This window comes from Halichoerus grypus, chromosome 10 (genome assembly GCF_964656455.1).
Source record: "Halichoerus grypus chromosome 10, mHalGry1.hap1.1, whole genome shotgun sequence".
Taxonomy (NCBI): domain Eukaryota; kingdom Metazoa; phylum Chordata; class Mammalia; order Carnivora; family Phocidae; genus Halichoerus; species Halichoerus grypus.
The window spans coordinates 1,158,945-1,182,895 of record NC_135721.1 but is presented as its reverse complement, the minus strand read 5'-3'; the positions used below and the strand labels follow the sequence as shown (position 1 = coordinate 1,182,895).

General features: G+C 53.7%; 1 protein-coding gene across 18 annotated transcripts in view; it reads left to right on the top strand.

Moving 5' to 3' along the window:
• Nucleotides 1-23,951, top strand: part of MYT1L (myelin transcription factor 1 like) — a 427,780-nt gene that overhangs the window by 292,360 nt on the left and 111,469 nt on the right. The gene's annotated exons all lie outside the window — the stretch shown is intronic.

Below are 23,951 nucleotides of genomic sequence, written 5' to 3'. Positions count from 1 at the left end.
ATTAGGAAAAACGCAAGGGAAATACAAACATAATTTTACCAGAAACCCAGGATATATCAGAGGTTTAGATATAGTCTGACATTGTGTTCTGAGTTTTCTGGCGGCCAAGGAAAAAATGAGAAAAATGAATGATGGTTTCCATTATCTGATAGAGGTGTTCTATCAGTTCCTCAACACTGACGATAAATACGTTCACACCCCCATATACGGACCAGCAGGGATCCAAGGTCACTCACCATTCTGTGCCCTGGAAGGACCAGGCCTCTCATGAGGCTAATCAGTATAACAAACACTTATCCTCAGAAACGTTGTTAGTATCTAGACACATGAATCTGACTTCTGTTCTTCCCACCTGAGGTTTTATGTTATTGGCATATAAGTATGACAAAAACACCGTGGACTTTGCAGTCAGGACCAGAAATAATTCTCCTGTTACGAACCAAAGTACTAACACAGTCTATTCTGTATGTGGGGAGTCTGACCTCTTCCTCTGGACCCATGGTCACAGGGCCTTGCACATGGCCCAGGGAAGTCTGCTCCTCTGAGTGCATGCGACTTTTCTTGCCCTACTTGTGGGTAGCTAGAGACGTTCTTATATCTCAAACGTGAGTCCAACTACAGGGCTTCCTTTGCAGATGGGAAAACTCACTCTTGGTCATCCTAAGGGGGTTTTCCAAAGTCTCAGCCGCCTGAGTTCAGGAACGGGAGCTTCCTGAGCTCCCTCGGCTCTCCTCCCCACCATGTCCTCTCCTAGAGCGCAAGCACTGTGACCTGTTAGCGTTGAAGATACCCATGGGTGTAAAGCAAGTAGCTGCCCACACGTCCACAGCTATTCCTACAGTGGGTAGGTGGCAGGAGAAAATGGAATGCCTGGAAGCCACACACTGGAATTCAGGAAGTTGCTGGCCTGTAGCTCTGTTGGCAGGGAAGGGTCCAGGCCAGGTGGAGAGCATGTAGACCCAGCCCAAAGCCCGCGGCACAGTGTGAGCGACGCTGCAGTGCAGGGCGTCCGTGGGTGCTGATCCAGACCCCCAAGCTGGGGGGAGCACCACCGGCGAGGCCGTGAGGCCGCAGGATTTTCTGGGGACGTGCCCCAAATCAAGGATGGAGATCTTGAGGAAGGGTGGAGACACGGTGACAGGAAGCCCCACGTATCAGTCTTTATCTAAAATCATTTTAGCAGTTCAACTAGCTGATATAAAGAGATGTCGTTATTAATCCAGAGCATTGCATGAACTAAGATATGAGCAAAATGCCAAATGTCAAAGCATTGTTTGCGTCGAAGACAAAGTAGATCAATGTTTAGAAAGGGGTAGATCTCTATAAACTAAATTTATCCCCAAAATAGTGGCCAGTTTACTGTTCTTAAAGTTTAAAAAATTTTGCCAATACCAATTAGAAATAGGAATAATAAAAATTTATTAATATCTGTTACAGAGTAATACTAAACCATGTACAGGAGTTTGAATTTTAGCCTGTTTTATAATAGTTATACACATACTGGAACATTTGAAATTATTGGATTTGCTTACTTCTTTCTGAATAGTGATTTTTGCATAAGCCTCTAATGAGAGAAAGAGAGAGAGAGAGATGGAGGAAGTCCTTAATGTGGATTCATTCTTCACTCATCTGTTTTGTCATCCCCCCGGATTTATTTCTGAAATTTAATGGATTTCATTTATATTTACCCTTCACTTCAGTTTTTGAAATTATGTGTTTGTTGAGCATAGGGTTCTGATGGAAATTTGACCTGAAATTTATCTTCAGAGTCTTGCCCGCTCAACAAGCACCCAAAAGCTAGGTGATAGGTGTTGGTATTCTATTTAAATCCTCCCCAATTTAGAAAATCCAGAGTCAAATCAATTGATCTTGAAACTTTAAAATTAAAAGCTCCAAATGGTAGCTTTTCTTTTTTATTAGAAAATTATTGGATTCTCTCCGGCTTATTGTACACATTCCTTATTCAGATTTTCTCCCATTTCATATACCTTTGCACCCACCAGTGTGACCGTCATGGCGGCAGCCGGGGGTGAATAATTGCCTGTCTTCACGGGAGCTTGTTCTGGAGCTGAAGTCGAGGGCTTGCTTCCTGATGTATGCATGCCTCATTTGGATTCTGCCAACAGCCTAGGGGCTGTATTATTCATGCCTCGACAGAGAGCACTCACTAAAAGCCTTGGAACAGAGCCAGGTACCGGCTAGAGATAGTGGAGCATTGCAACGTGCAACTGAGAGGAGCATCTATAATCCAAAAAAAAAAAAAAAGGGAAAAAGAAGAAGAAACAGGGAGGAAGGCAGAGAGAGAAACAGGGATCCCTGTACCTCCCTTTTACCAGTTTTATATTGATAGAAATTTCATGTGCATTAAAATAAAATACCCTAAAATAATTGCATTTTTTTCCTAACTACGCTTGAAAGTTTAACACAATTTTCCACATTTAATTGCAAAGCTGATTTTAATTAGTCAGGCCCTGCATGTGAAAAATGAAGATTCGCTTGGGTGCGTGGAACACACTGCAGCGTTTGCTGGATGCTCTAATTAATGTGTGGCTGATGTACAACCGGGTGCACCGTGGGATGTTTATGAAAAATTCTGTGCACGGAGCCACTCAGCCGGTCTATCTGTGTTTTACTTCATGAACCCACGAGAATAAATAACTCCCCCCTTGTTCTTTAGGAGACATCATTGTGCCTGCCATCACCCCATCCGTGAACTTTATGGCATGCCTGTCCTTTTTACTATTTGTCACTGGCATTATAAATCAGAAGTTTGGGGATATATATTTTAACATCAATTTGATGGCTTGCGCAGTTGCACATGGAGCAAACATTTTGAGATCTAGAGACTTCTATGTATGAAGTAGAATCAGAGCAAATGGGTTCCCAGACTCGTCATTCACAGCTGATTATCAACCATATGTGTGCAAACACACAAAATTCAGGCACAGTCTTTTCAGACTGATGTGGCTCTTAACCTTTATTGTCACAATACATCCTTTATTTGGGGAAAAAGAAAAAAAAAAAAGAAGCTGCCTGCCATTATCCTGAAAAAGCAATTTGCCTGCTGCTGGTCTGCAGGACACCTGCCCAGACGCAAGGTCTCTGGCCCTCGCCTCGTCCATTACATACGCTAGAGCACAGCGTGACTGATTCAGTGTGTTTAAAACTGAAAAGCCAAACGTATCATGAATTGCAGAGCATATCTTCGATGCTGACAAACCTAAATAAGTTTCAAATAATTCCATATTCAAAGAGAAGGCACGTGGGCATTTTCTGGTAGAGTCAGGAAGCCTAAACCAGGAAGCATATGTACGGAGGCTCCGTAACATTCACCATCAGTACTGGCCAAGTCTAGATTTAGCAATTATAATCTTGGTCTCATTTCTTGGCTCATGATTAAAATCTATAAACATGGCTTTGCAACATCCACAGAATATTCATCGGAAATTGGTGTGTACACAGCTATTGTCTTGGGTTTACCCCCCGAAACACCCACAGTTCCGTTCTGACCGCCACCATCTGTGTTGGGATGATGGCAAATACAAGGCAGCCGCTTTCTAGATGGGACGTGCGGAGAGGTGGGTTCCTGAGGTGGTGAAGGAGGTCGGAGGGGCTGAGCCGCGGCGGGACCCACAGTGCGCCGCGGGGGCGACCACCAGGCCTCAGCTGCAGGTGGCGGCTCTTCCTCCAGGGACAGGAGAGGCCAACGCTGGGCTCCCGGTGCTGTGGGGTGCGTGTTCCCCAAGTTAGGGAGTGAGGGTGGTGGCAGAGGGTGGGGGCTCGGGGTGGGGAAGGCCCCTTGCCAGATTCCAGTGCTCTCAGGAGAGGGTTCCAGGAGGAGCTCCCAGTGCCCAGAGTCGGTATCACAACTGACGATTTTGGAGGAACCCCCTGGTGGGCAACACTGTGCCCCACGCTCGAGGGCGTTCACGCTGTTGTCGTCTACGCCCGCACTTCCAGGACCCTTGCGAGGGCTGACGCCGGAAACACTCGCTTCTCCTGCTTCTCTGCCTCATATCCTGAAGAGAAAATGGCGCTTCAAATATTAGACCCCAAAATATGATTGCAACCCCAAACTCCAGCAAGACACTCTTCCTGCCTAAATTACTAAGAGATGGAGGAAAGTGCTCGCTTGGCCTTAACATTGCTCGGATTCAATGAGATTGTAGGGCTTTCATCTGAAGAGTTTCTGTGTGACTAAGTTGCCAGCTACAGATGAAAACCCACCTCCAATGGGCTTAAAAGTGCAGAATTAATTGTCTCACCAGGAGCCTGACTCGGGGGCTTCTGCTCCATCATCCGGCACCTCTGCTGCCAAGCTCTCGGCTCCCGTGTGCTTCCGCATCACAGGACAGAAGAGGCAGGAGGAGTCCTGCCTAGAAACTCTCATAAATCAAGGTGGAGCTCTCCGGGAGCTGCCAACACCATCCTCTCGGCTCTCGTGCTCCATGGGGGACCTCGGCCATCCCCGAGCCATCCCTGACCAGCACACATGACCGTCCTCATGACTGTCCAGCCCATCCCGGAGCCAGAGGCTGGGTCAGCTTCCCCTGAGGCAAGGGTTCTCAACTAGGGCTCCGTGACCTGGAACATCAGTATCACTTTCTAGAAAGGCAAATGCTTGGGCCCCACCCAGACCCGGTGAATTAGACGCTGCGGGGTGGGGCCCAGCACTCTGTTTTTGCTGCCTCCCCAGGAGATCCTCACGCTCCCTGAGTTTGAGAACCACTGCCCTCAGGAACAGGTGTGTGTGTGTGTGTGTGTGCAAGACAGATAGCTGGTCAGGTGGAGTTTGCAGGTGATGGGGAAGCATCTAGCAAGAGTGTGTATGAATCTGAAAGCCAAACCAAACAAGCTTGGGATGATAAGAAACCTTGCTCCAAAGACCATAAGTGCCAGAAGCTACCTTAACACCTCAGTTCTGGTCTCGGCTCCCCAGTGGAGGGAGGCCCGGGAACATCTGGTCACAAAGTACACACTTGGGCAGACACCGCGGAACAACCTGGCGTTCCACCACACGGACTTCGGCCCCGTCTGTGACCGCGATGTGTTTCCAGCATTTCCCAGGAACCGAAGGAAGTGGGCTGTCCCCCCGCAGTCCCCAGCCATGACCCCGGTAGGGCCGCCACCAGCTTCACTCCCGGCCATCCTGTGACCTAGGAGGGTGACGTCTAACTACCTGGGATCAGCCATCCTCCATTTTGCTCTGTCCCCTCTGTGGAGTCATGACTGACCATCAGGGACGCACTGAACACCACTGTGGCCTGGTTGGGACGGGGTCAGGGCAGACCAGGCAGCTCCCCCAGGCTCAGCCCTACCCCCGATTGGGATCCCCCCCCCAGAGCACACAGGTGGGGTCCGGAGGTCCTGGGCTGCTCGGAGCCCCCAGCCGGCCCTACCCGTGAGTGTGCCCTGGGCCAGGGTGCCGTCTGAGAGTCGCCACCACAGAGAGGCCCGTGGGCGGTTTCTGCCCCGCAGCCTCGGCCTGAGAGGAGCACGGGGTAGGGAAGGGCCCGGGCGGGCGGGCTGGGAGGAAGAGTGGACGAGCCCCGGAGATTGTGTGGAGCCTGGGGAGGTGCTCGTCTTCCTCACTCAGAGGGCCTGCCTGGACCCCGTGAGTCTCCGAGAGCCTTGCGGGCCTCAGAGTGGACCCCCAAGGCAAACGCACCTTCCCTTCCCACTAAGGGAAGGCACTGTGCTCCGCTTGTATAATTCAACAGATTTTAAAAGACCCACTCACTGTAATTTAGTAGCCACCCCGCAGGCCGTGAATATCATCTAATGTTATATTTCACATCGCCAGAGATATGCTTCACATACAAGTGGATGCATTTCCTAAAACTCCAGGGAGAGAGAGGGGGAAATGAGCATCTTGGAAGAAATTCCATTCGTAAATAATGCATAATGACTCGGGGATGCGCTCCCACAGCTCTGTGAGCCCCTCAGCCAGTCCTACGGCTCATGAACGGAGTATCTGAGCTCCCCTGAGAGCAGGTGGGCAGGACAGGGGGAGGGAGCGGGCTCCAGCGGTGCTGTCTACCCCTCTGGCGAGCCGCTGAGCTGACAGGACAGGGAGGCCGAGGCCACCATCTGGGGAAGGGTCGACCAGATGGCGGTCCTGGGGCAGAGGTCTCAGCCGCGCTCTGTGCTCACTCGGTGTGATGGATGCATCCAGGCCCTGCTCACATGCAGGCCTGGGCCGTCACTGAGACAGCAGCTTCTTGGCACGGGGTCTAGGAGCAGAGACTCCATCCTGGTGGGGACGCATATGGGCACAGGCCCCTCCTGTCTGCTCGTTTCACCCCCTCCTGGTGGGGGCACAGGGATAAGGCAAAGAGGGTGGGTGCAGATGCAGGCAGGTGGGGGGGACGGGGATGGGGCAGAGGGGTGGGTGCAGATGCGGGCGGGTGGGGGATATGGGGATGGGGCAGAGGGGGTGGTTGCAAATGCAGGAGGATGAGGGGGGATGGAGATGGGGCAGAGGGGGTGGGCAGATGAGAGCACAGGGATAAGGCAGAGGGGGTGGGTGCAGATGCGGGTGGGGGGGACGGGGATGGGGCAGAGGGGGTGGGCAGATGAGAGCACAGGGATAAGGCAGAGGGGGTGGGTGCAGATGCGGCTGGGGGCACAGGGATGGGGCCACAGCACGGGTGCAGACATGGTTGGCTCTGACGTGACGTGGCTCATGGGTAGGACACGGGGCAACGGTCCTGCTGGCTGCCAAGGAGGGTCTCAGCCAGCAGACATCAGGGACGCTGCTCTCGCCCCTTCTCCCTTCCACATGGGAGCCCCTCTGTGGGCCTCGAAATCCCTATAATAGTGACAACAATACCAGTAGGACTATGTGAAGCACTTCACAGTTTACAAATCCTGGGCCCCGGGGCCGTGGCACCGGCCACCACAGGCTGGTCCTCCTGGGCTGCTGTCCACGCCCAGGCAGGGTCCTCTCCCCTCCAGCCCCTGCCGCCTCCCGCCCGCCGCGCAGAAAGCCCCACTCGTTACTGCGAGGGGCTGTGTGGGCTCTGAGCATCGAATGAGGCGAGCATGGTTTTCATCACAGGCACTTCCTAAATTAACCCAGACTAACTTCTAATAAACAAAAAGAAGGGGGTTGTGGTGCAGGCAGAGGAGAGGAGGATTTGGGGTGGGCTTCAGCACCCAGTCGCTCCGGCCCCCGCCGGGGTCCACCTGCGGTGCTGCAGGGACACGGGGACACCGGCCGCCGATGAGCCGAGACGGGGGAGAGCCTGTGCACGGGCAGGAGCTCAGCAATCTTTGAAACGCTCAGAACTTGGAAGATAAAGAGGAGTTTCCTTTTCAAATGCTCTCAACTGACTCTCGACTGACCCTCCCCGGGGGCTTTTATTCACCAGCGAGGCCCAAGGAAATGCTGCGGGGGTCACAGACGACTTAGAGTAGCGGCGGGAAAGCTCGTCTTCTTCACTGACGACTGGAGATGAAGGGAAGAGAAGTGCTCGTGGAAGCGGGGGCGGCCCTCTGTGGATGCCGACGGCCCCGTGTGCCCAGGACGTCCCTAACCACTGCTGCTCGGCTTTTGCTTCGATTTTGATGCATTTTTGTTGTTTTCCCAGATCAGTCTCAGGGCTTAAATTTGTATGTCTTTTTTTATTTTTACGTAGCATTGTAACATGAGCCTTTTCCTATGTCATTAAGGATTTTTACTTCAGCGCTCGTGCTTCCAACCCTGTCGTCTTGCCATTGATGCGGCTCTACTCTGGTGGTTGGACAGGACTTAGTTTTTGGAACTTTTTCGTGTTATAGATAATGTATGATAAGTATCTTTGCAGATAGCTTTTTATGACTTTGATTCTTTCAGTGGTGTACCTTGTCATAAGGAGAAGCCTAGCGTTGAAGAACAGGAGAATGTGATTTTAAGTTTCTTTCCAGCAGAAGGAATCTGTGTACATCCCCCCAGCAGAAGAGAAGGATGCCCTAGTTATCCCATTGCAGAGAATAGGGAATATACTTGTTTCTAAAATACTTCCTTATTGGAAAAAGAATTTTATCATTTGTAAAAGGATCAGTTTTTTTTTTTTTAAAGATTGTGATTTTCAACGATGCCTTTTCCATAAAATTCTGGAAGATGTCAAGGTTAGCATTGGAAGCCACGGCTTCCTCTTCCCAGAGAATGCTCTCCTCCGGTGTTTGGGTGAGCTGCCCCCCGGGGCCCGCCCTCCCTCTCGGAGCCCAGGAGGTGGATTTTCCACCGCTGAACAAAAGCAGAGGGGCTGATGCTTCGTGCCAGGCAGAAAGGGGAACACACCTTCTCCTCCCTGTCACGGCCACCTGGCTCACCCCGCCCTGCCACCTGCCCAGCCTTGAATTCCAAGCATGGGGAGCAGGGGAGGAGCCAGGTGGCCAGACCAAAGCCTGAAGCAGAAGCATGTCTGTGCAGGGACAGAGCACATGAGAAGGTGGGCGGTCACCTTGCCCTCCCTCCACCTCGCCCGTGGGAGTGTCCACGGCCAGCCCTGTCGTCAGCCGGGGGTTCTTGGCAGAGGCTTTCCTCTGAGTCCTGTGTCTGCCACCCTGGAAGCAGCCCCATGCCCCTCTCAGGTCTGTGTCCCCATCAGCCAACAAGGGACCAGGTTCTCCAGGCCCCACGTCAACGCTGCTGTGTTTGAACTTTAATTGGTGAGGACACCCAGATGCGTTCCTTTTGCCTCATGATCTGTCATGTCTCTTCATGATTTAACTTGAGGAGAAGAAGGGAATCTTCTTCTTGTCACCAGCTAGAATGCCATGAGACAGCCCCCTACATTGTCCCAGCTTCATTTGTCTGGGGAAGGGACAGAGCAGGGCGTGAGCCCGGTCCCTCGCTGCCCGGTGGCTGTCTCCACGAGTGGTGCTGCCAACCATCTCCCCACGAAACACTCCGAGCTTGGGGCGACCCAGCGGAGAGCGACCCTGTCACTCCATGCATTTTGGACACATTCTGGTCAAACTTAGTCCTTCAAAATCTGAAGAAGCTGATCGTCAGTGTGCGATGCAGATCCTGGGGTGCTCCTGCTTCCTGCCGGCTGCTTCAGGCTTTGGGACGCCCTCCATCTCTCGCATAGACAGAGCTGCTGATGACGGGAAGACTGGTTAATTCCTTCTGGAAATGGAGGGAACGTGAGACCCCACCATGTTTCCCATCCCAGTTGCTGGAGAAAAGCTGTAAGCTGGCGGTGTGTCCGGCACGGTGACTGTCCAGAGAACACGCTGAGGGCAACTTAGCGTGCCCAGGCCTGCCTGCCTCCACGGCCCTGGACCCCAGGCTCCTCGAGAACACGGATCATGCCTTGGGCACCTGCCCTGAGCGTTGAGCGCGATGTGGGCTCTGAAGGCTGTCCCCAGAGGACCCCAGGCTCAGTCTCTGTCCTGATGCCCCGAGAATTATCATCAGGGATGATTCCTTAATGCCGGCTGTTTTTTTATCTTATATCACTTAAAAACATATCACAATACAGAATAGATCTAGTTAATTCAGACTTTTAAATTATAAAATTATAGCTTTTTTTCCCCTGAAAACAAGAAACCCTGTGGAGTATTTTGGGAGCATTTTCATAGATTACTTTTTTCCATTGCCAGAGTTCTGGGTATGAACATCATACAAAAATGTCTTTAGGTTAAAAAGGGCACAAAGCGTGGTGACCTTAATCTAAGAAATGGCTTGGACATGGAATTCCAGATTTGACATTTGGAAAATGCAAGTTGGGAGACTTCTTTTTTTTTTTTGGTCCCAGCTTTGGCTCCAACTACCAGAAGGCTCTGGAACAATTCACTCCACCCCCTGTCGATGCGAGACAGGGATGGACACCAGACTTCTGGCTGGGTCCACGTCCTGCGTCACCCCTGCGGGAGGACACCTCACTTTCGGCAGGCGCCTGTCCACCGAGCCTCTGACGAGCGGATTCCTCCCTGCGTGTGAAGAACTGCACTTGCGTCCGTGCTCCTGCAGCTCCCGCCGGTGTGTACGATCCCTTCCCAATGGACATCCTCAGCCCCCCGAAGTGGACGGACCGTCTCCCTCACTGCCTCGCTGTGCGGCCCCTCACAGCGCCGGCTCACGGTGCCCGCTCCGTAAATGCCTGCCCGAAGGCCAGGCTACCTGTGACATAGAAGGGCTCTCAATGGGAAAATGATGGAAATATAGAACAATCTGTGAACAGTTGGGGTTCGGGTTCGTTCTGCCTCCGTTTCCCATGGAGGAGGCTTCTGGGTCGCCGTCTCATGTCTGTGGCCTCTGCACCGCGTGTCAGGAGCTGCAGCTCTCTGCAGAAACACACAGATGGCCCGATGCCCCAAGTGCCCTGAGGGAGTTACACCGGGGGACGGTGGGACAGAGGAGGAACGAGGCCACATCCCGCTGGGCTGGCCAGTCCTCGCGAGGGGGAGCCTCCCACTGGCCTGCGAGGGGGCCTGCGGGGCACGGGGTGGGGGTACGCGGGACAGGCCTGGCACAGGGGGAGAGCCTCCCGCTGTCATCCGTCAGCCAGTCGGCGAAGCCAGCCGTTCAGCCCCTGCAACGAGACCACCGTGCGCTCAGTGCTGAGCTGGCCATGGTGACGGACGCGTCCCTGGCCACCAGGATGGCCGGGTTCTTCCCATGCCTGAGTGCAGACTCGGACTGCAGGAGTCGCCAGGGCCGCAGGCAGGGCCCTGGGAGTGGGTGTCGGCCTGCAAGGGGGCCGGCGGGGCCAGTGGGACTGGTGGGGCCGGTGGGCAAGGAGCCCAGGGAGGACAGAAAAGCAAGCTCCCCGCCGGGACTGCGGAAGCCCCCATGGCAGGGCCTGGGTGCAGGAGGACAGCCGGTGAGGGCGAGCCTGCGGAAGTTCCTCCCCGTGCAGACAGGGTCAGGATGGCGAGCAGGGCACGAGCAGACCTCGTGGGCCCCAGCCTGCGTGCGAGGGGCGGGGAGGGAGGTGAAGGACCCGGAGGCCCCGTGGTCGGCCAATCGTCGCAAGAGGCAATAGAAGGCCCTCTGTGGCCCAGGGGAGCCGCAGAATCCCAGCCTGAGGCAGGGGCGGGAATGGAGGGAGGAGGAGAGCCTGCAGACGTCTGGGAGGACAGTGGGCTACAAGCCAGAGAGCAGGGTCCAGTGTGGCCTCCGGGCAGGGGTTCTCAGATGCGCGGCTCAGGACCAGCTGGGGAACCAGGGCAGGTGCGAGGGCCAGGGTGCGTGCCTGCCTGTCACTTGGCAGTTCTGCTTTCACTTCAAACCGCCTCTGGATGCACCTGCAGCCTGGTGTCCCCCTCCGCGCACGAGAAGGTTCTCCCGTAACTGGAGACATGGGAGCTCAGGTGCTCGCAGGACTCACTCAGGCCCCAGGGACAGGAATCGGTGCGCTGGCCACCAGCTCCGTCCTCCCCACTGCGCCCTATCCTTCTCCTCGTGCCTTTGTTTCCAGCTTGGTGCAGATCTCGTCCTTCCGCTCGGGGCTGGCGCACAGAACCCAGACGCAGCCCAAGAAGATGAGCTATTTATGAGGGTCCTTCCCAAGGGAGCAGAAGCCGAGATGCCGCACCCAGCCAGCCCCTCACTGGCCCAGCTGCGGTTTCAAGCTTAGCAAGTCTGTCTGTGGTCAGATACGTGAGGTCAGAGGCCTCCTTTTGCAGCGGAACCTTCCAATTTCTAACACTGACTAGTTTCTGTGGCACTCGGGCGTTTCCCAGAAGCAAAGTAAGCGAGCATATCCGGGGGAAGGGGCCCTGCTCCTCCGGAGGCCCCTCTGCTCCCTGACGTGCAGCCCGGCCGCTGCCCTCTCGGCTGGCAGAACCCGACCCCGGGTCGCCCCGCTGGGTAGGCCCACGGAGCTGCCAGCAGGAGAAGTCCTGCCAGCCTGCTCAGCACAGCGCACGCTGGCCTGTCTGTTGGCGGCTTGCATTTTCCTGTCACGTCGCCATGGAAGGACTAGAAATACTAAGGCCACACGGTTCTCAGCTCTGCGGTGAGAAATCATTTCTATGCAAGAGTCCTTTTAGGAGAAACAGGATTACTCTGGGCGGCCAGTCTCCCCCGGAAGGCTGACCTCCCTGGAGGTGGGACGCCGGCCGTCCTGGAGTCTGAGACAGAGCACCCAGGGGGCACCCTTCCTCAGTGAGCCCTGGGCCCGGCCTCCACTGGGACCGTTCTGCTCCTGAGACCATGCAGTGGGCAGGCAGACTGCCAGGCGGCCAGCCCCCCTTTGTCTCTCCAGACCCAGCCTTCAGATGGCAAAGCCCTCGGCCCACAGAGGCCAGGAAGTGGGCAGGAGCAGGGTCATCTGAGTTTAGGCTTCTCCCAAGGGGCTCGGCTGGTTCTGGGCCACACCGTGCTGCACGTGGCCCCAGAAAGCCCACGGGCACGTTATTTGGAAGCAGCAGCTCTGAATGGCCCGTAGGATCTGGTCTTTTCATTTTGGGTTCTGGTTGTTTGTATTTCCGGCAATGAGACAATATGACACCATGGACTTTTCTTGCCATCTCTCCAACACTGGGGAATGAACATTCCCCACGCAGACCCACGCTGTGCACACTGGCCCTTCCCCGTTTCTGTTTAGTGTCTGGTAGTCTAAATTTTGGAGACTGTTATTTCAATAAAACACGTGAGGAACCTCGTGGCAATAGGAACTGTTCGAGGAAACACCACAGGATCCCAGAAGGAAGGGGCCTGAGCCATCGGGCAGGTTGCTGAGCCTCCCAAACCCCTCCCTCAGTAGAAGTGTCCCTGGGAACAAGGACGTCCCTGTTCCATCACCTCAGTGCTTCCAGGGGCCCCTGAGACACCTGGTCCGTGGTCCTTCATTCCAGGCCGTTGAAGGCGCCGAGGGTCGGAGTGGTGTCGCCGTCTTTGCAGAGGAGAAACCCGAGACCCATATTATGGAGCGACCCCCACAAGGGCCTACAATACATGAAGAAGCTTCCAGACCAGCCCTCTGGTCCCACAGCAGTGTTCATTTCCCGAGTAAAACGTCTGAGAACCTTGGCTTTTATATAACTAAGATTTGTCTTTCTACTCTCAGGGAGGAGAGGTAGGCAGTTTGGGGGAAGAAACCTGTAGAAAAACATTCTTGTCTATTTAGGATTATTAAATGTGAAGACAGATTTGAGAGCCACGTGGCGGCATCGTGTACGGTAAGCTGGTACCGCGTCGGGGTCCGGTGACAGCGCCCGGCTGGGGTCCACGTGCACTGGCTCTTCCTCTCCAGGCCCCTGCAGGTCTTCCGCAGGATGTAAAAGAACCACCACTGCCTTTCTTACAAAAAGAAAGAAGTTCTACAACTCAGCTGTTACCCTAATGCAATGAACACAGCAGGTCTGGCTGGCTGTGTCAGAAGATGCCTCCAGGAGATGTCCCCTTTCCACGGGCAAAGTGCTGGGGCCCACGAGGAAGCCTCAGTACCTTGTTAGTGCTGCGTGGGGGTCCCGTGGGGAGGGCTAGCACCTTTCCACCAAAACATCTCGTCTCCAACTGCCAGTGAGCCAAGCGCTCATTAACACAAACGGAAGTAGATAAACCCCACCGACGACGTGCCGTGTGGCAGGTGTGGCCTGGAAGACGGTCCTTCTCCTTGTTGCCCAAAGACCTGAGCAGCTTCCAAGCAATGCGGAGAGAGGTGAGGACCTACCGCTAGGAGGTAGTGAGAGGCAGAGCAGGCTCACACACGCGCACACACACTGGGACCTCACAGCCAGGCAGGACTCCCAGGGCTATCACGCCTCAATAAAGCAGCGTGCTTGCGCCGTGCGGCATGCCTCCCCGCGACCCAGCCACACCTGCTACGTCCCTTCCGACTGGGAATCCTCAAGGGCCACAGCCAGCATCGCGGCCACACTGGGCCCCCTCCTGCCCCCTGAGGACACCGGCCTGCTCACAAAGACAAACGAGCTGGGGAGAGATGGGACAGAGATGCCACATTCAGAGACTCCAGGAGAGATCCTGATGGGAGGAGCACGGTGGATGTTCCGAATTTGTGTGCTCAAAGCACCTTTCCCGTGAGCTGTCACTCCACCTCATTTGAAACAAACAGGGCAACCCCAGCTGCTTTTCCCCAGACTCTGGGAGAATCACCTGTTGTATGTGAGGGGAGCCTGCAGCGAGGACGTCTAGCCTGTCTTGTCACCCGAGTTTAGGGGAAAGAGCAGACAGTCCTAGGGAGAGGGGAGACCCACAGCCGTGAGGGTCGGGCTCCAGGGTGGTGTGTGCTGGGTGCTGGGTCGTGAGCGGGCAGCGAGCACGATGAGGAAGTCTGTGGTGGGCTTCCTGGGGACCGGCGTCTCTAACGGATGCTGGAAAGTAAATAAGGAATGAGCATAGCTGGTCCAGCTGAGGTATTACCCAAACACGGGGTGGGAAGCCCCGAAGGCAGACGGATCTGCTTGTAAGGTTACGCTTCGACAAAAGTGTGCAAGCACAACAGCTTGTAAGTAACCATTGCCGCAGAAAGGAGAATCAGGGCTACGTTATGAAGAAAACATTTTTAATCCTCTTTATAATGGCCAGATTTTAAGGCTCATTATTTGTAGCCTGATGCCCATTAAACTGGGGAGCCGCTTTGAAAATCTATGTGGAGTAAGAGCTTATATATTTTGCTTGCAACAGCTTATTAGAAAATGCATATTTAAGAAGCTTTACTATTTCTATCAAAGGCATATTTTGCCTGGAGTGTGCGTGTGTGTGTGTGTATGTGCATAAAATGTTGAATATCTACTAAATATATGAGCTACGGATGTTCAAATGCATCACCTCCATCCCCAAACTAAACCTGTCAATATCTCAATCCTTCAACTATACCGGAATTTTAAATACTACACAATTGAATAATTTCCTACCGACCATATAAAGACAAAGTACCGTGTCCTAGAGCTCCTGATGAAGAAGAGTAGGGAATCTTTAGCTTTTTGTTTTACGGATTTTCTTGTATATTTGCCCCCAGCACAAACACGTAAGTCGCTTGCTTCTCGGTTCTTGCTCGTCTGCGTCACTACAGGTCAGGGCGCGTGCTGGCGTAGACTCAGCAGCTGGGACGGCGTTGGCCCGGGGTGAGGTACGTCAGGGTGCTAAGAGTTCTGCAGCGTGAGGAGTTACCGCGGCACCAGCACCGGGTGGAGCGATCCCTCCCTACGGATGCAGTCACAGTTGCTGCCTCGAAAGCCCTCAGTCTCTTCGTCTGGATGCATGCAGACCAGGTGGTCTCGACTGCGAGTGTCACACGTGGCCGAGTGGTCTCTGGAGCAGGAGTGTTGGCGTCCACTTGGAAACGTTCAGAAAGACGAAGCTGTCGACAGCGTAGCCCACGACGGTGTTTGCTTGTGCAGTTCTCTCCCGGGGCTCGCTCCTCTAGCTGACACGGACAGGAGGCGCGAGCCGCCGTGCATGCAGGCCGGCAGGGTAGGGACGGGCTCGCAGTGCGGGTGCTTTCCTGGCTGCTGATCACTTCGACCTCTACTCTGCGTGACAGAGAGGTGCCTGCTGAGCAGACAGAGGTCTGGTCTGAGGCTGACCCATGCGCTGAGCTGCACACGTCACTTAATCTCTCTGGCCTCAGTTTCTTCATTTTCTAGCTGAGAAGATGGACTCAGTGATTTCCAAGGCTCCTACCTCCTCCGGACTTCACTGCTCCGAGGGAATCGTCATTGTCACACGGGGCACAGGCTCATAAGGGACTGGCCACTTTGGGAAACCTTGTTAACCACTTGAGACTTTTAGCTAAAATAGAGTCTCTGTGTTTTTATATAGCAGTTTAATTTTCTAATCTTCCTGCCAAGAGGTAGCTTGGTTCCTGGGATAATTTTATCCTAACGTTCTCAACATTCGAGTCTCGTAAATGGCAAAGATAGTAAACGTTGTTTTGTGCAGGAAGAGGAGACAGCATGCATTTCATTGAAAGCCAGACGCTGGTGGAATCAAGTCTGAAGACTGGTGGGCCCACACCAAAAGTGTCAATAATATTGATCGATAGAACGGATGTATCGAAGACCCACTGCATCATTTGGCACAGTGGGGATTTAGGATAATTGGCTATAAGGCACAGTCCCTGAGCCAAAGAGAAAACAGTTGAATTGAGATGATAAGAGAAACGCCTATCCAGAAGTCAAGCTCACAGTAAGGTAGGGTTTACAAAGTTGGTGCTAAGTATCTAATGGGGCAGAGTTCTTAAAGGTAGAGGATCCTGAATTCAGGGCTGGTCAGGAGTGACTTTATGAGAAGGTGGACCTTGAGATCTATCACCAAGGGTCAGGACTGAGAACGGTCATGGGTGGGCAGGGGATTGTAGGAGAGAGGCAGGGGGATGGGTAGCCACCACGGGGGCTCCAGGCCATGCTGTGGGAACTAAAATCATATAGGGAGGACAGAGCCACATTTTCCAAGTCCTTTAAAAGGCAGTAGACAGTGTCCAAGTACAAGAAAGAGTCGAACACACTTATTACTTCATGCTGCCTTGAAGAACTCCCTAAAACGACGGCCAAGAGTCTGGTTCTCAAAGGCAAAGGGACACCGGGGAAAACAATGGGGGAGGGGAGACAGCACTGGAATTCTGGAAGCAGCAGGCTGAGAGTCGAGGACTGTCTGATCCAGCAGACGCCCTGCCCCCCAACAATAGCGGCATCGTGGGTGCCCTGGGGAGACCTGAACTCTGGAACCCCCTGAAGCTCGAGAACTGGTGGCACCAGGCACTTCTGATGACGGATCGACAGCCGGGAAACTGGCTTTATGTGTGCGTAAAGGCAGCCCCCCAGTCTATGGCTCCAGACCCTGAGCCAGATGGAGCAACCCTCTTTCACCCCAGAGATGTAATACGCTGAACGAAGTGTTCTCTGGAGAGAATGAAGCACGGGGTTTGTCACTGGGTCCCTGGAGGTTGAGGACAGACAGGAGGGCTGGGTGGGCATCTGTGCCCGGAATGTCCAGACCCGAGCGTCTCCGCACTAGATTCCAAGCGTGTCATGTGCTGGGGAGAAACCAGCGCTTTACTGCTGGACGACCAGACGGAGCAGCCTGGTCAGGCTGCACCTGACGCCCACAGTCACCGCGGTCCTGCCCTGTGCACGGGGGGCATCCAGAGATGAGACATGGGGGAAAAGCCTCTAAACAAAATAACAGAAAACAACCTGGAGAAAGCAGAGATTATGTAAAAAGAAGAAAATCCTCCCCCCAAAATGTAATATTCTCAAAGAAATACGAAGATAGATACTTAGAAAACAATTAGGACCTCAAAGAAATTTAGAAAAAATGAAAAATAGCAAGAAATAAAACTCAAGGCTTGAAGGTAAAGTCGAAGGAATCTCGTAGTTAGAGGACAAAACTCTGGGGGAAAACAGAGAAGATAAGACCAGACAAGAGGGAGCTCCCAAAGCATAGCATCCAGATTCTAGAAATCAGGGAGGGACCAGAGGAAACGGTGAGGATAAAACAGCACTAGAAGCAAATGCAGAATTTCCCTGAACCGACTGCAGATCAGCCCAGCTCGCCAAGCTCATGGCACAGGAGGTGGACATGTGCCCCAATCAGAGGGACCGGCAAGGAACCACAGAAACTCCCCAGTGTCATACAAAGGACCGAAACTCGTAATAGTACTGGACTTTGTGACCAGTCACCAAGAACTGGACACGAGGGAGGAAGCGGCGCACGTACCCAGCAAGCGCGGTGCTGGTTAGAATTTTTTCCCCGGGCAGGCGGCCGTGATGGACAGGGCAGTGCAGGGACACCTTCACACGCAGTCTCCAACATGTCCCCCTCACATGCCCTTCCTCGTGAGCGCCTGGAGGAAGTGCCGCACCCCCACGAGAGGCTGCAGAGGACGGAGAGCTTGGGCCCAGAGAGTGGCGGATCTGGCGCAGGTCTCATGAGGGGGTGGCGGGGCGACGGGTTTCCCAGATGGACGGACGCCTAGGGACAGACACTTGGAGCAGTGAGGCAGAGGCTTCTTCAGGACGACACGGGGGGAGTCCTCGTGGGCTGGAGTTCACGCAGAGTTGGACGCCCCCGCGGGGGGTTTGGGACTTGCGGACGAGACGCGCAGCCTGAGACGCATCTAGGCACACATATCACCGTGTCGTCTGCGTCCGTGTCGGTCGAACGCTGCTCACAGCCCTCCCCGCGTATGGGAGGGCGTCGGCCTCTTTCATCTGTGGAGACCTGGCCCATCCTTCCCCCAGGGGCAGCCACGCTGCTCGCGCGTGTCTGTCTGTCTGTCTGTCTCCTGCCCCACCCTGGCCCTGGTGGCCCGTCGCCTCCATCGGACAACTGTCGGCTCCTGTGCCGGGAGGTTAGGGGCTGTGTCCGCGCTGCTCTGTGACGCACGTTCTTAACCGTGGACGGAGGAGCTGCTCAGCCTCGCTCATCCAGAAGGTTAAGTCTTGCTGACTATAGGATAGACGCCGGAGAAACAGATACCTTCTAGTTTGAATGGATCCTTACAGTAGCCCAGTAATCTGGGCAGGTTTCACTTGTCTCTAGAATTCAGAAGGGCAGGACATGGGGACAAGGGAATGTCAAGCACTCTGTTCTGCGTTACTCGGCCGTGTGGCCCTCAGCAAGTCACTGGAAACCTCCGTCCCTTAGAAAGGGAATTAGAATCGTTTCTATTGCACGGAGCCGTTGTGAGGGTTTGTGGATCAGTATCTGTGAAGACGTTCGAAGACAGCAAGAAACTGCTCCATGAGCCGTGGCGTTCTCGCCGAGCCGGGTTAGAACTCAGGGCTCCAGAATCCTGTCCAAATATTATTTACATTATTCCAAATAATGATTCTAACCGCAGCACAGCGGAAGCTCTTCAAGCAGTACAAGAAAAGTATCATCCGTGGTCCGTGAGAGAAGGTGACCCGGAGCGCCTGCGGTCCGTGACCCGGTCTGGCCACCTGCCTCGTGGGCCCTGCCTCTCTCACTGACGCCCTCAGGAAGAGATGAAACAGGAACACACTGCCAAATCTGTCTGTCGGTTACTGAGACCTCATCCTCTGCTTATGTTAAAATTAGATAAATGAAAACGTCAAGTGAGAGACCATTAAAAAATAGTATAGCAACCAGCCCGGAGAGCGTGTAAGACGCGATATTTTAAATGTAAGTGTTCACTGAGGGCAAAGAACCAATTTTCTAGAATGACCTGATAGGAAAGACTCAAGATCGCTTAAATCAAGTTAACACCAAAAGGACTGTCAAAGCTGCCACGACTGAGGAACTTTAGGCCTGCGGGCGGCACAGTAATGCTCAGGACACACGCTAGCTGAGAGAAACCAGCAGCCGGCTCAATGCAGTTCTTCCCTCTGCAACTTGCAGGAGCTTCGGTTGGTGAGGCTGAAACAGGCACTCTGCAGTTCCAGCTGTTTGGGAAAAAGTAGAAAGCGCATCTGTTGTAATCTTCAAATGTTGCCTATTGTATAAAGGGCTGGAGTGGAGGAGTGGGTACCGGAGATAAGGAGCCTGTCCATACCCCACAGACGAGGATTGGGCGCCCGGCCACTGCCACACCACAGGGCTGTGCAGAGCCTCGTCGCCGCACCTGCCGACGCGTGCGGGGAGCTCTGCTCAGAGGTATCTCCAGGGCTCACTGAAGGCCTCCCCACTGGTATCGGCCTGGACCTCCAGGGTGGATTAGTCTGACGTTGCTACTTTGACTTGAACACACTCCCTTCAGTGACTGGAGGAGAAGACCGAGCTCCCTTGAAGTCAGAGTTCTGGAATCTTGGGCGACCTCCCAAAGTTCAGCCCTTCCTATGCCATTCTCCTCTTCTTCCTGCAGTATCCACTGTCCTCTCCATCAGGTGCTCATTCTGCAAATACCTGCCAAGCACCCACTGTGGCTCAGACCCGCCCACTGAACTGGCGGTGGTGGAAATCCCCAGTATGCTAGCCACCCACCGCCTGTGGCTACCAGACCCTTGAAATGTGACTAGCATGACTGAGGAGTTAATTTTTTAAATTTTCTTTAATTTTAATTAAATAGCTACACATGACGAGCAGCTGAACCGTACCGGACTCTCCAGCTCTGAAATGTAACAAGCTGTTAAACACAGGCTGTTTTCTCAGTCTCTTGAAGGAGAACCCATAATTACACCAGAACGGGGTAAGTGCTTTCATTTTTAATAAATGGAGAAAACTATGGTCTATTCATTCAACAAATACTCCTTGACCACCGGCCATCAGCAGGGCTGCACTGTTCCCCATGGGGAATACACAGCTGGGGGGGGCTGACTGTCCTACTGAGGAGCAGAACTGGGGACTGAAGCAACAACACAAACCCCAGACACTCAGCTGAGCTCAGGTGCTCCCGCATGCGGGAGGTGTGGGGGACGGCCAGCCACACACCTGCCTCGTCCGTTTACCTGGAGCTTCACCTCGGTGTCAGCTTCCCAGTTACTCGTAGCCTCTACCGTGCATTCCATGTGTTTTCTGTAAAGTGCAGCCATTCCGGGATTGTGGGTTTCTATTGTCTGCTTAGGAAGACTCGTGTGTGCTGGCAGCAGCGAGCCCAGGTGAATCTGCGTGGGACACAGGTGTGGAGCACGCTGACTTGTACAGTCCCTGGGTTGGCAGCGCCAGCCATGGAGAGGAGGCAGCACCCGCTCCTCGTGGGTGTGCGGATTCTCTGCTCCCAGCTGGCTGGCCACCTCATCAGCAGACAGGGTACGCACAGAACGTGGGTTCCGGAGGACCCACACTCCTCAGACTCACGCTGCGGAATTGTCCTCCAAGGCCGTGCTCTGGAATAGTCCGAACCCCTGGGTCTCATAGACCAGGAGGCCTCTGTGGACTCGAGCAGGTTCTCGATCCACCTGCTATCTGACACATGAATAAAATCTCCCTTTTGGGCTTGGATTTTGCTCCCAAATGTAAAGTAGGCACCAGGAGCTGGTGGCCAGTGAGACTGGATCCGATAGGAAAGGGGCAAACGGAATGTGTTTGCAGTTAAGTGTGAGACATGATTTACCGTTAATCTTAATGGACACAGGGGAAGACTTTGAGCACCAAGCCATGCGAATTGGCAGTGGGTACTGGAGGTTTGAGGCCAGCTCACTCCAACAGTACGAAGTTTAATTGAAATGGTTTCCAAAATCATAAATAGAAACAGAGTAGGAGATGATAGAATTTATACTTCACTAGGAACAATAAGGAGATCACTTAGGAATTTTGAATGCTTTGAAACTGTAGCAGTCAAGGGACCGGCAACACTTTCATTACACAGATAGGTAAACTGAGGCTCGGCCAGTGTCTGGGAGCCCATCCAGGTGTTAACAGAGCCGAGCCAGGAATGCAGGGCTCTGGAAAAGCTGTTCCCTCCACGTCATTACCCTGTCTGCCGAATGTGTCATGTGCTGACACCGGAACCCGCTAGGTGAGCCTCGGGCTCGGGCGGTGACTGGCAGACACCCACACTTCTCCCACCGTCTGACTCAGCGATGTTTCTACTCTCCCTCCTTTCCTTCCCCCTCCCCACGCCCCTGGCTCGCCACCGCAAAGGGCTCGAGAGGACAGGGAGCCGTGGTGGGCACCAGAGATGGGAAAATGAACCAGAGCAGGAGGGGCCGGGCCGTGGTTCCTGTCCTGACCACGGGAACAAGAGGGGCCGTCCCGATGGCCAGACACCCCCCGACCCCCACTTACAACGTCCTGCAGCTCAGACCCCAGGCTTCCAGATATTATTTCAGCCAGACAGGCCGCCTTCCAGAATCCCAGAGGCCTGTCTATCCAAAGCAAAGTCCAGTTCTGTGAACTTCTAATTGCAGCCTCTGTTTTAAGGATAATCTGCACACTCCTCCCTGGCCGTTTAAGGTCTGAGCCAGTGGGCCCTCTGGAGCTCTCGGGCAGCTAAGTGTGTGCGGATGGGAGGGGAGATAAAACAGGAACCCCAGCCGCGGTGCTGGCTTATCCGTCTGAAGGAGTCTCCCGGTGCCAGTTGGAGTGGAGCATTTTGAGGAGCATCGCTGAGTAGCAGAGTTGGCTGGTTGTACGTCACTTCCCAGCAATCTAGATGAGTCTGATGGTCAACGGGAGGCCTGGTGTTCTGTTCTGGTGGGCACCTGCTGTGCAGGTAACCTGATGCAGAACAGAGCTCCTGATGGGCAGGTACCAGCAGGCATCATGACCTGGACGCTGCGGGCCGACTCTGCAAGAGTAAGGGCGCTTACTGCTAAGTCTTCATTTGGACAAAGACAGACTGGGCACGTTAGCAGTCTCCTGACCAGGGCCATCTCCCCAGAAGCCTGACTGCTGTGGAGCTCGAGCTCGACTCGCTGTCAGGTGGTCATTCAGCACGAGGGGGTGGACAGCAAGGCAGGGGGAGCCAGTCCTCCAAGGCGCTCCCATGTGTGTCCGAGGCCCCTGACTCAGTCTCCCCGGTGTGTGGAAAGAGTCACACAAAAGAAAGCTCAGAACTCTGTTTATTTCATCTTAGAAATGCTATATAGACCAATATATATTCTCTTCAGGTTTTTTCTGGTTATAGTAAGTATTATTCTTGTTTCGATTATTACGTTTCTAAGAGATGCTAAGTTTCAAAAGGCAGGTGACCAATCATCCTGGGTTTTGGAGGTGGTGGAGTCTCAGCAGTCACCCAGTGGCCCTCACTTTACAGATGAAGAAAGGGACATCCACACTGAAGAAGGGACTGACCACAGTCACACACTAGGATGGGCATGAAGTCCCTCAACTCTGGGCACTGATGCATGCCAGTGTCCTCCAGGGCATCAGACGAATCATGTCGTCTTTACTAGAATATGAAATGCACCCAAGCAACCAGAAGAAATCATTTTCTAAGACATGAAATCCTTACCATTCCCTTTCATTCCCGGTCTGAATTATCTGGGAAGTGTTGATAGGGGCGACAAACAGCACAATAGTAAGTGTCCAAACTGTGCGGAGGGACAAGCCTGCTGGATTACTGGCTTCCTGAGCAGGAATGCAAATTGCGATGGTGATCCAAGAGCAGTCACCATGTTTCACCGGGTCCCGCGTAGGCTCCAGGCACTGCACTAACATTTTTCTTCCATCCCTAAAGCAAGCGTGCAAGATGCTCGGTTACAGCTGGGGACCCTGAGGTACAAAGTCGAGTATCTGTCCACCCCCTCACTCTGTGAGACCTGCCACAGCACCTCAAATGCATCATATTCCAAACAGAATGCCTCCTACGTGCGCATCCCTCCCCTCTGCCGTGGGTCTAACTCGCTCCCCTTCTCACTGCTGGGGAGCCCCCAGAGCCCATCAGGGACTTGAGTGTCTGGCGGAGGCTCAGGACGCTCAGCCAACACCAGGTCAGCACAGTGACCGCCTCTCCTACCCTCTCCCATGCCCCTCCCAGGGGTGAGACGCGTCTCCGAGTCCCCAGGCTGGTCTGCCGCGTCTAACCTCGGCCCACACCTGCCATGGTCCCGCCAGCCCCACCGTCACACACGCTAAACCCCCATGTTTGGTTTTTATGTCTGTTTTCTGCACTGATCATACTCTTTCTTATGTTCACATCTTTGCAAAGTCTCTGTTTTGCTTGAAATGCATTTAAATAGCTCCATGCATCCCCTTCGAAAGTCCCCCAGCCTCAACCTTCTGGGGCAAGTCCTAGCTCCCTTGACCCACTGTCTCTCCCTCTTTTTACAGAATGTAGCGCCCTCGGCATGCCTTTATCACACGCCATCCGTTCATTCAACAGCCCTTGCCAGCGTGCCCGTGCGTGAGGTACTCGGTGCACGCGTAAACCACACTGCTTGCTTCCAACACGGTCTCACTCACACCTGTCTACGTCTGTGTCCTTCCCCTCTGAGTCTGGCAGGGCCCGGGGTCCAGCACCAAGGAGACTCTGAAAATGTGTCCATATGAGACTGGATAAATATTCCACATTTCAGGTCTGAAAACAAACTAATCAGAGTCCTACCGATTGTTCAGTCAGTCACAGAGATCACACATCTCATTTTAGACAAAAGGAACATCTGTCTTTGTGCCTCCGTGTCTTCCCCCCTTATTCCCTGTGGTGTAT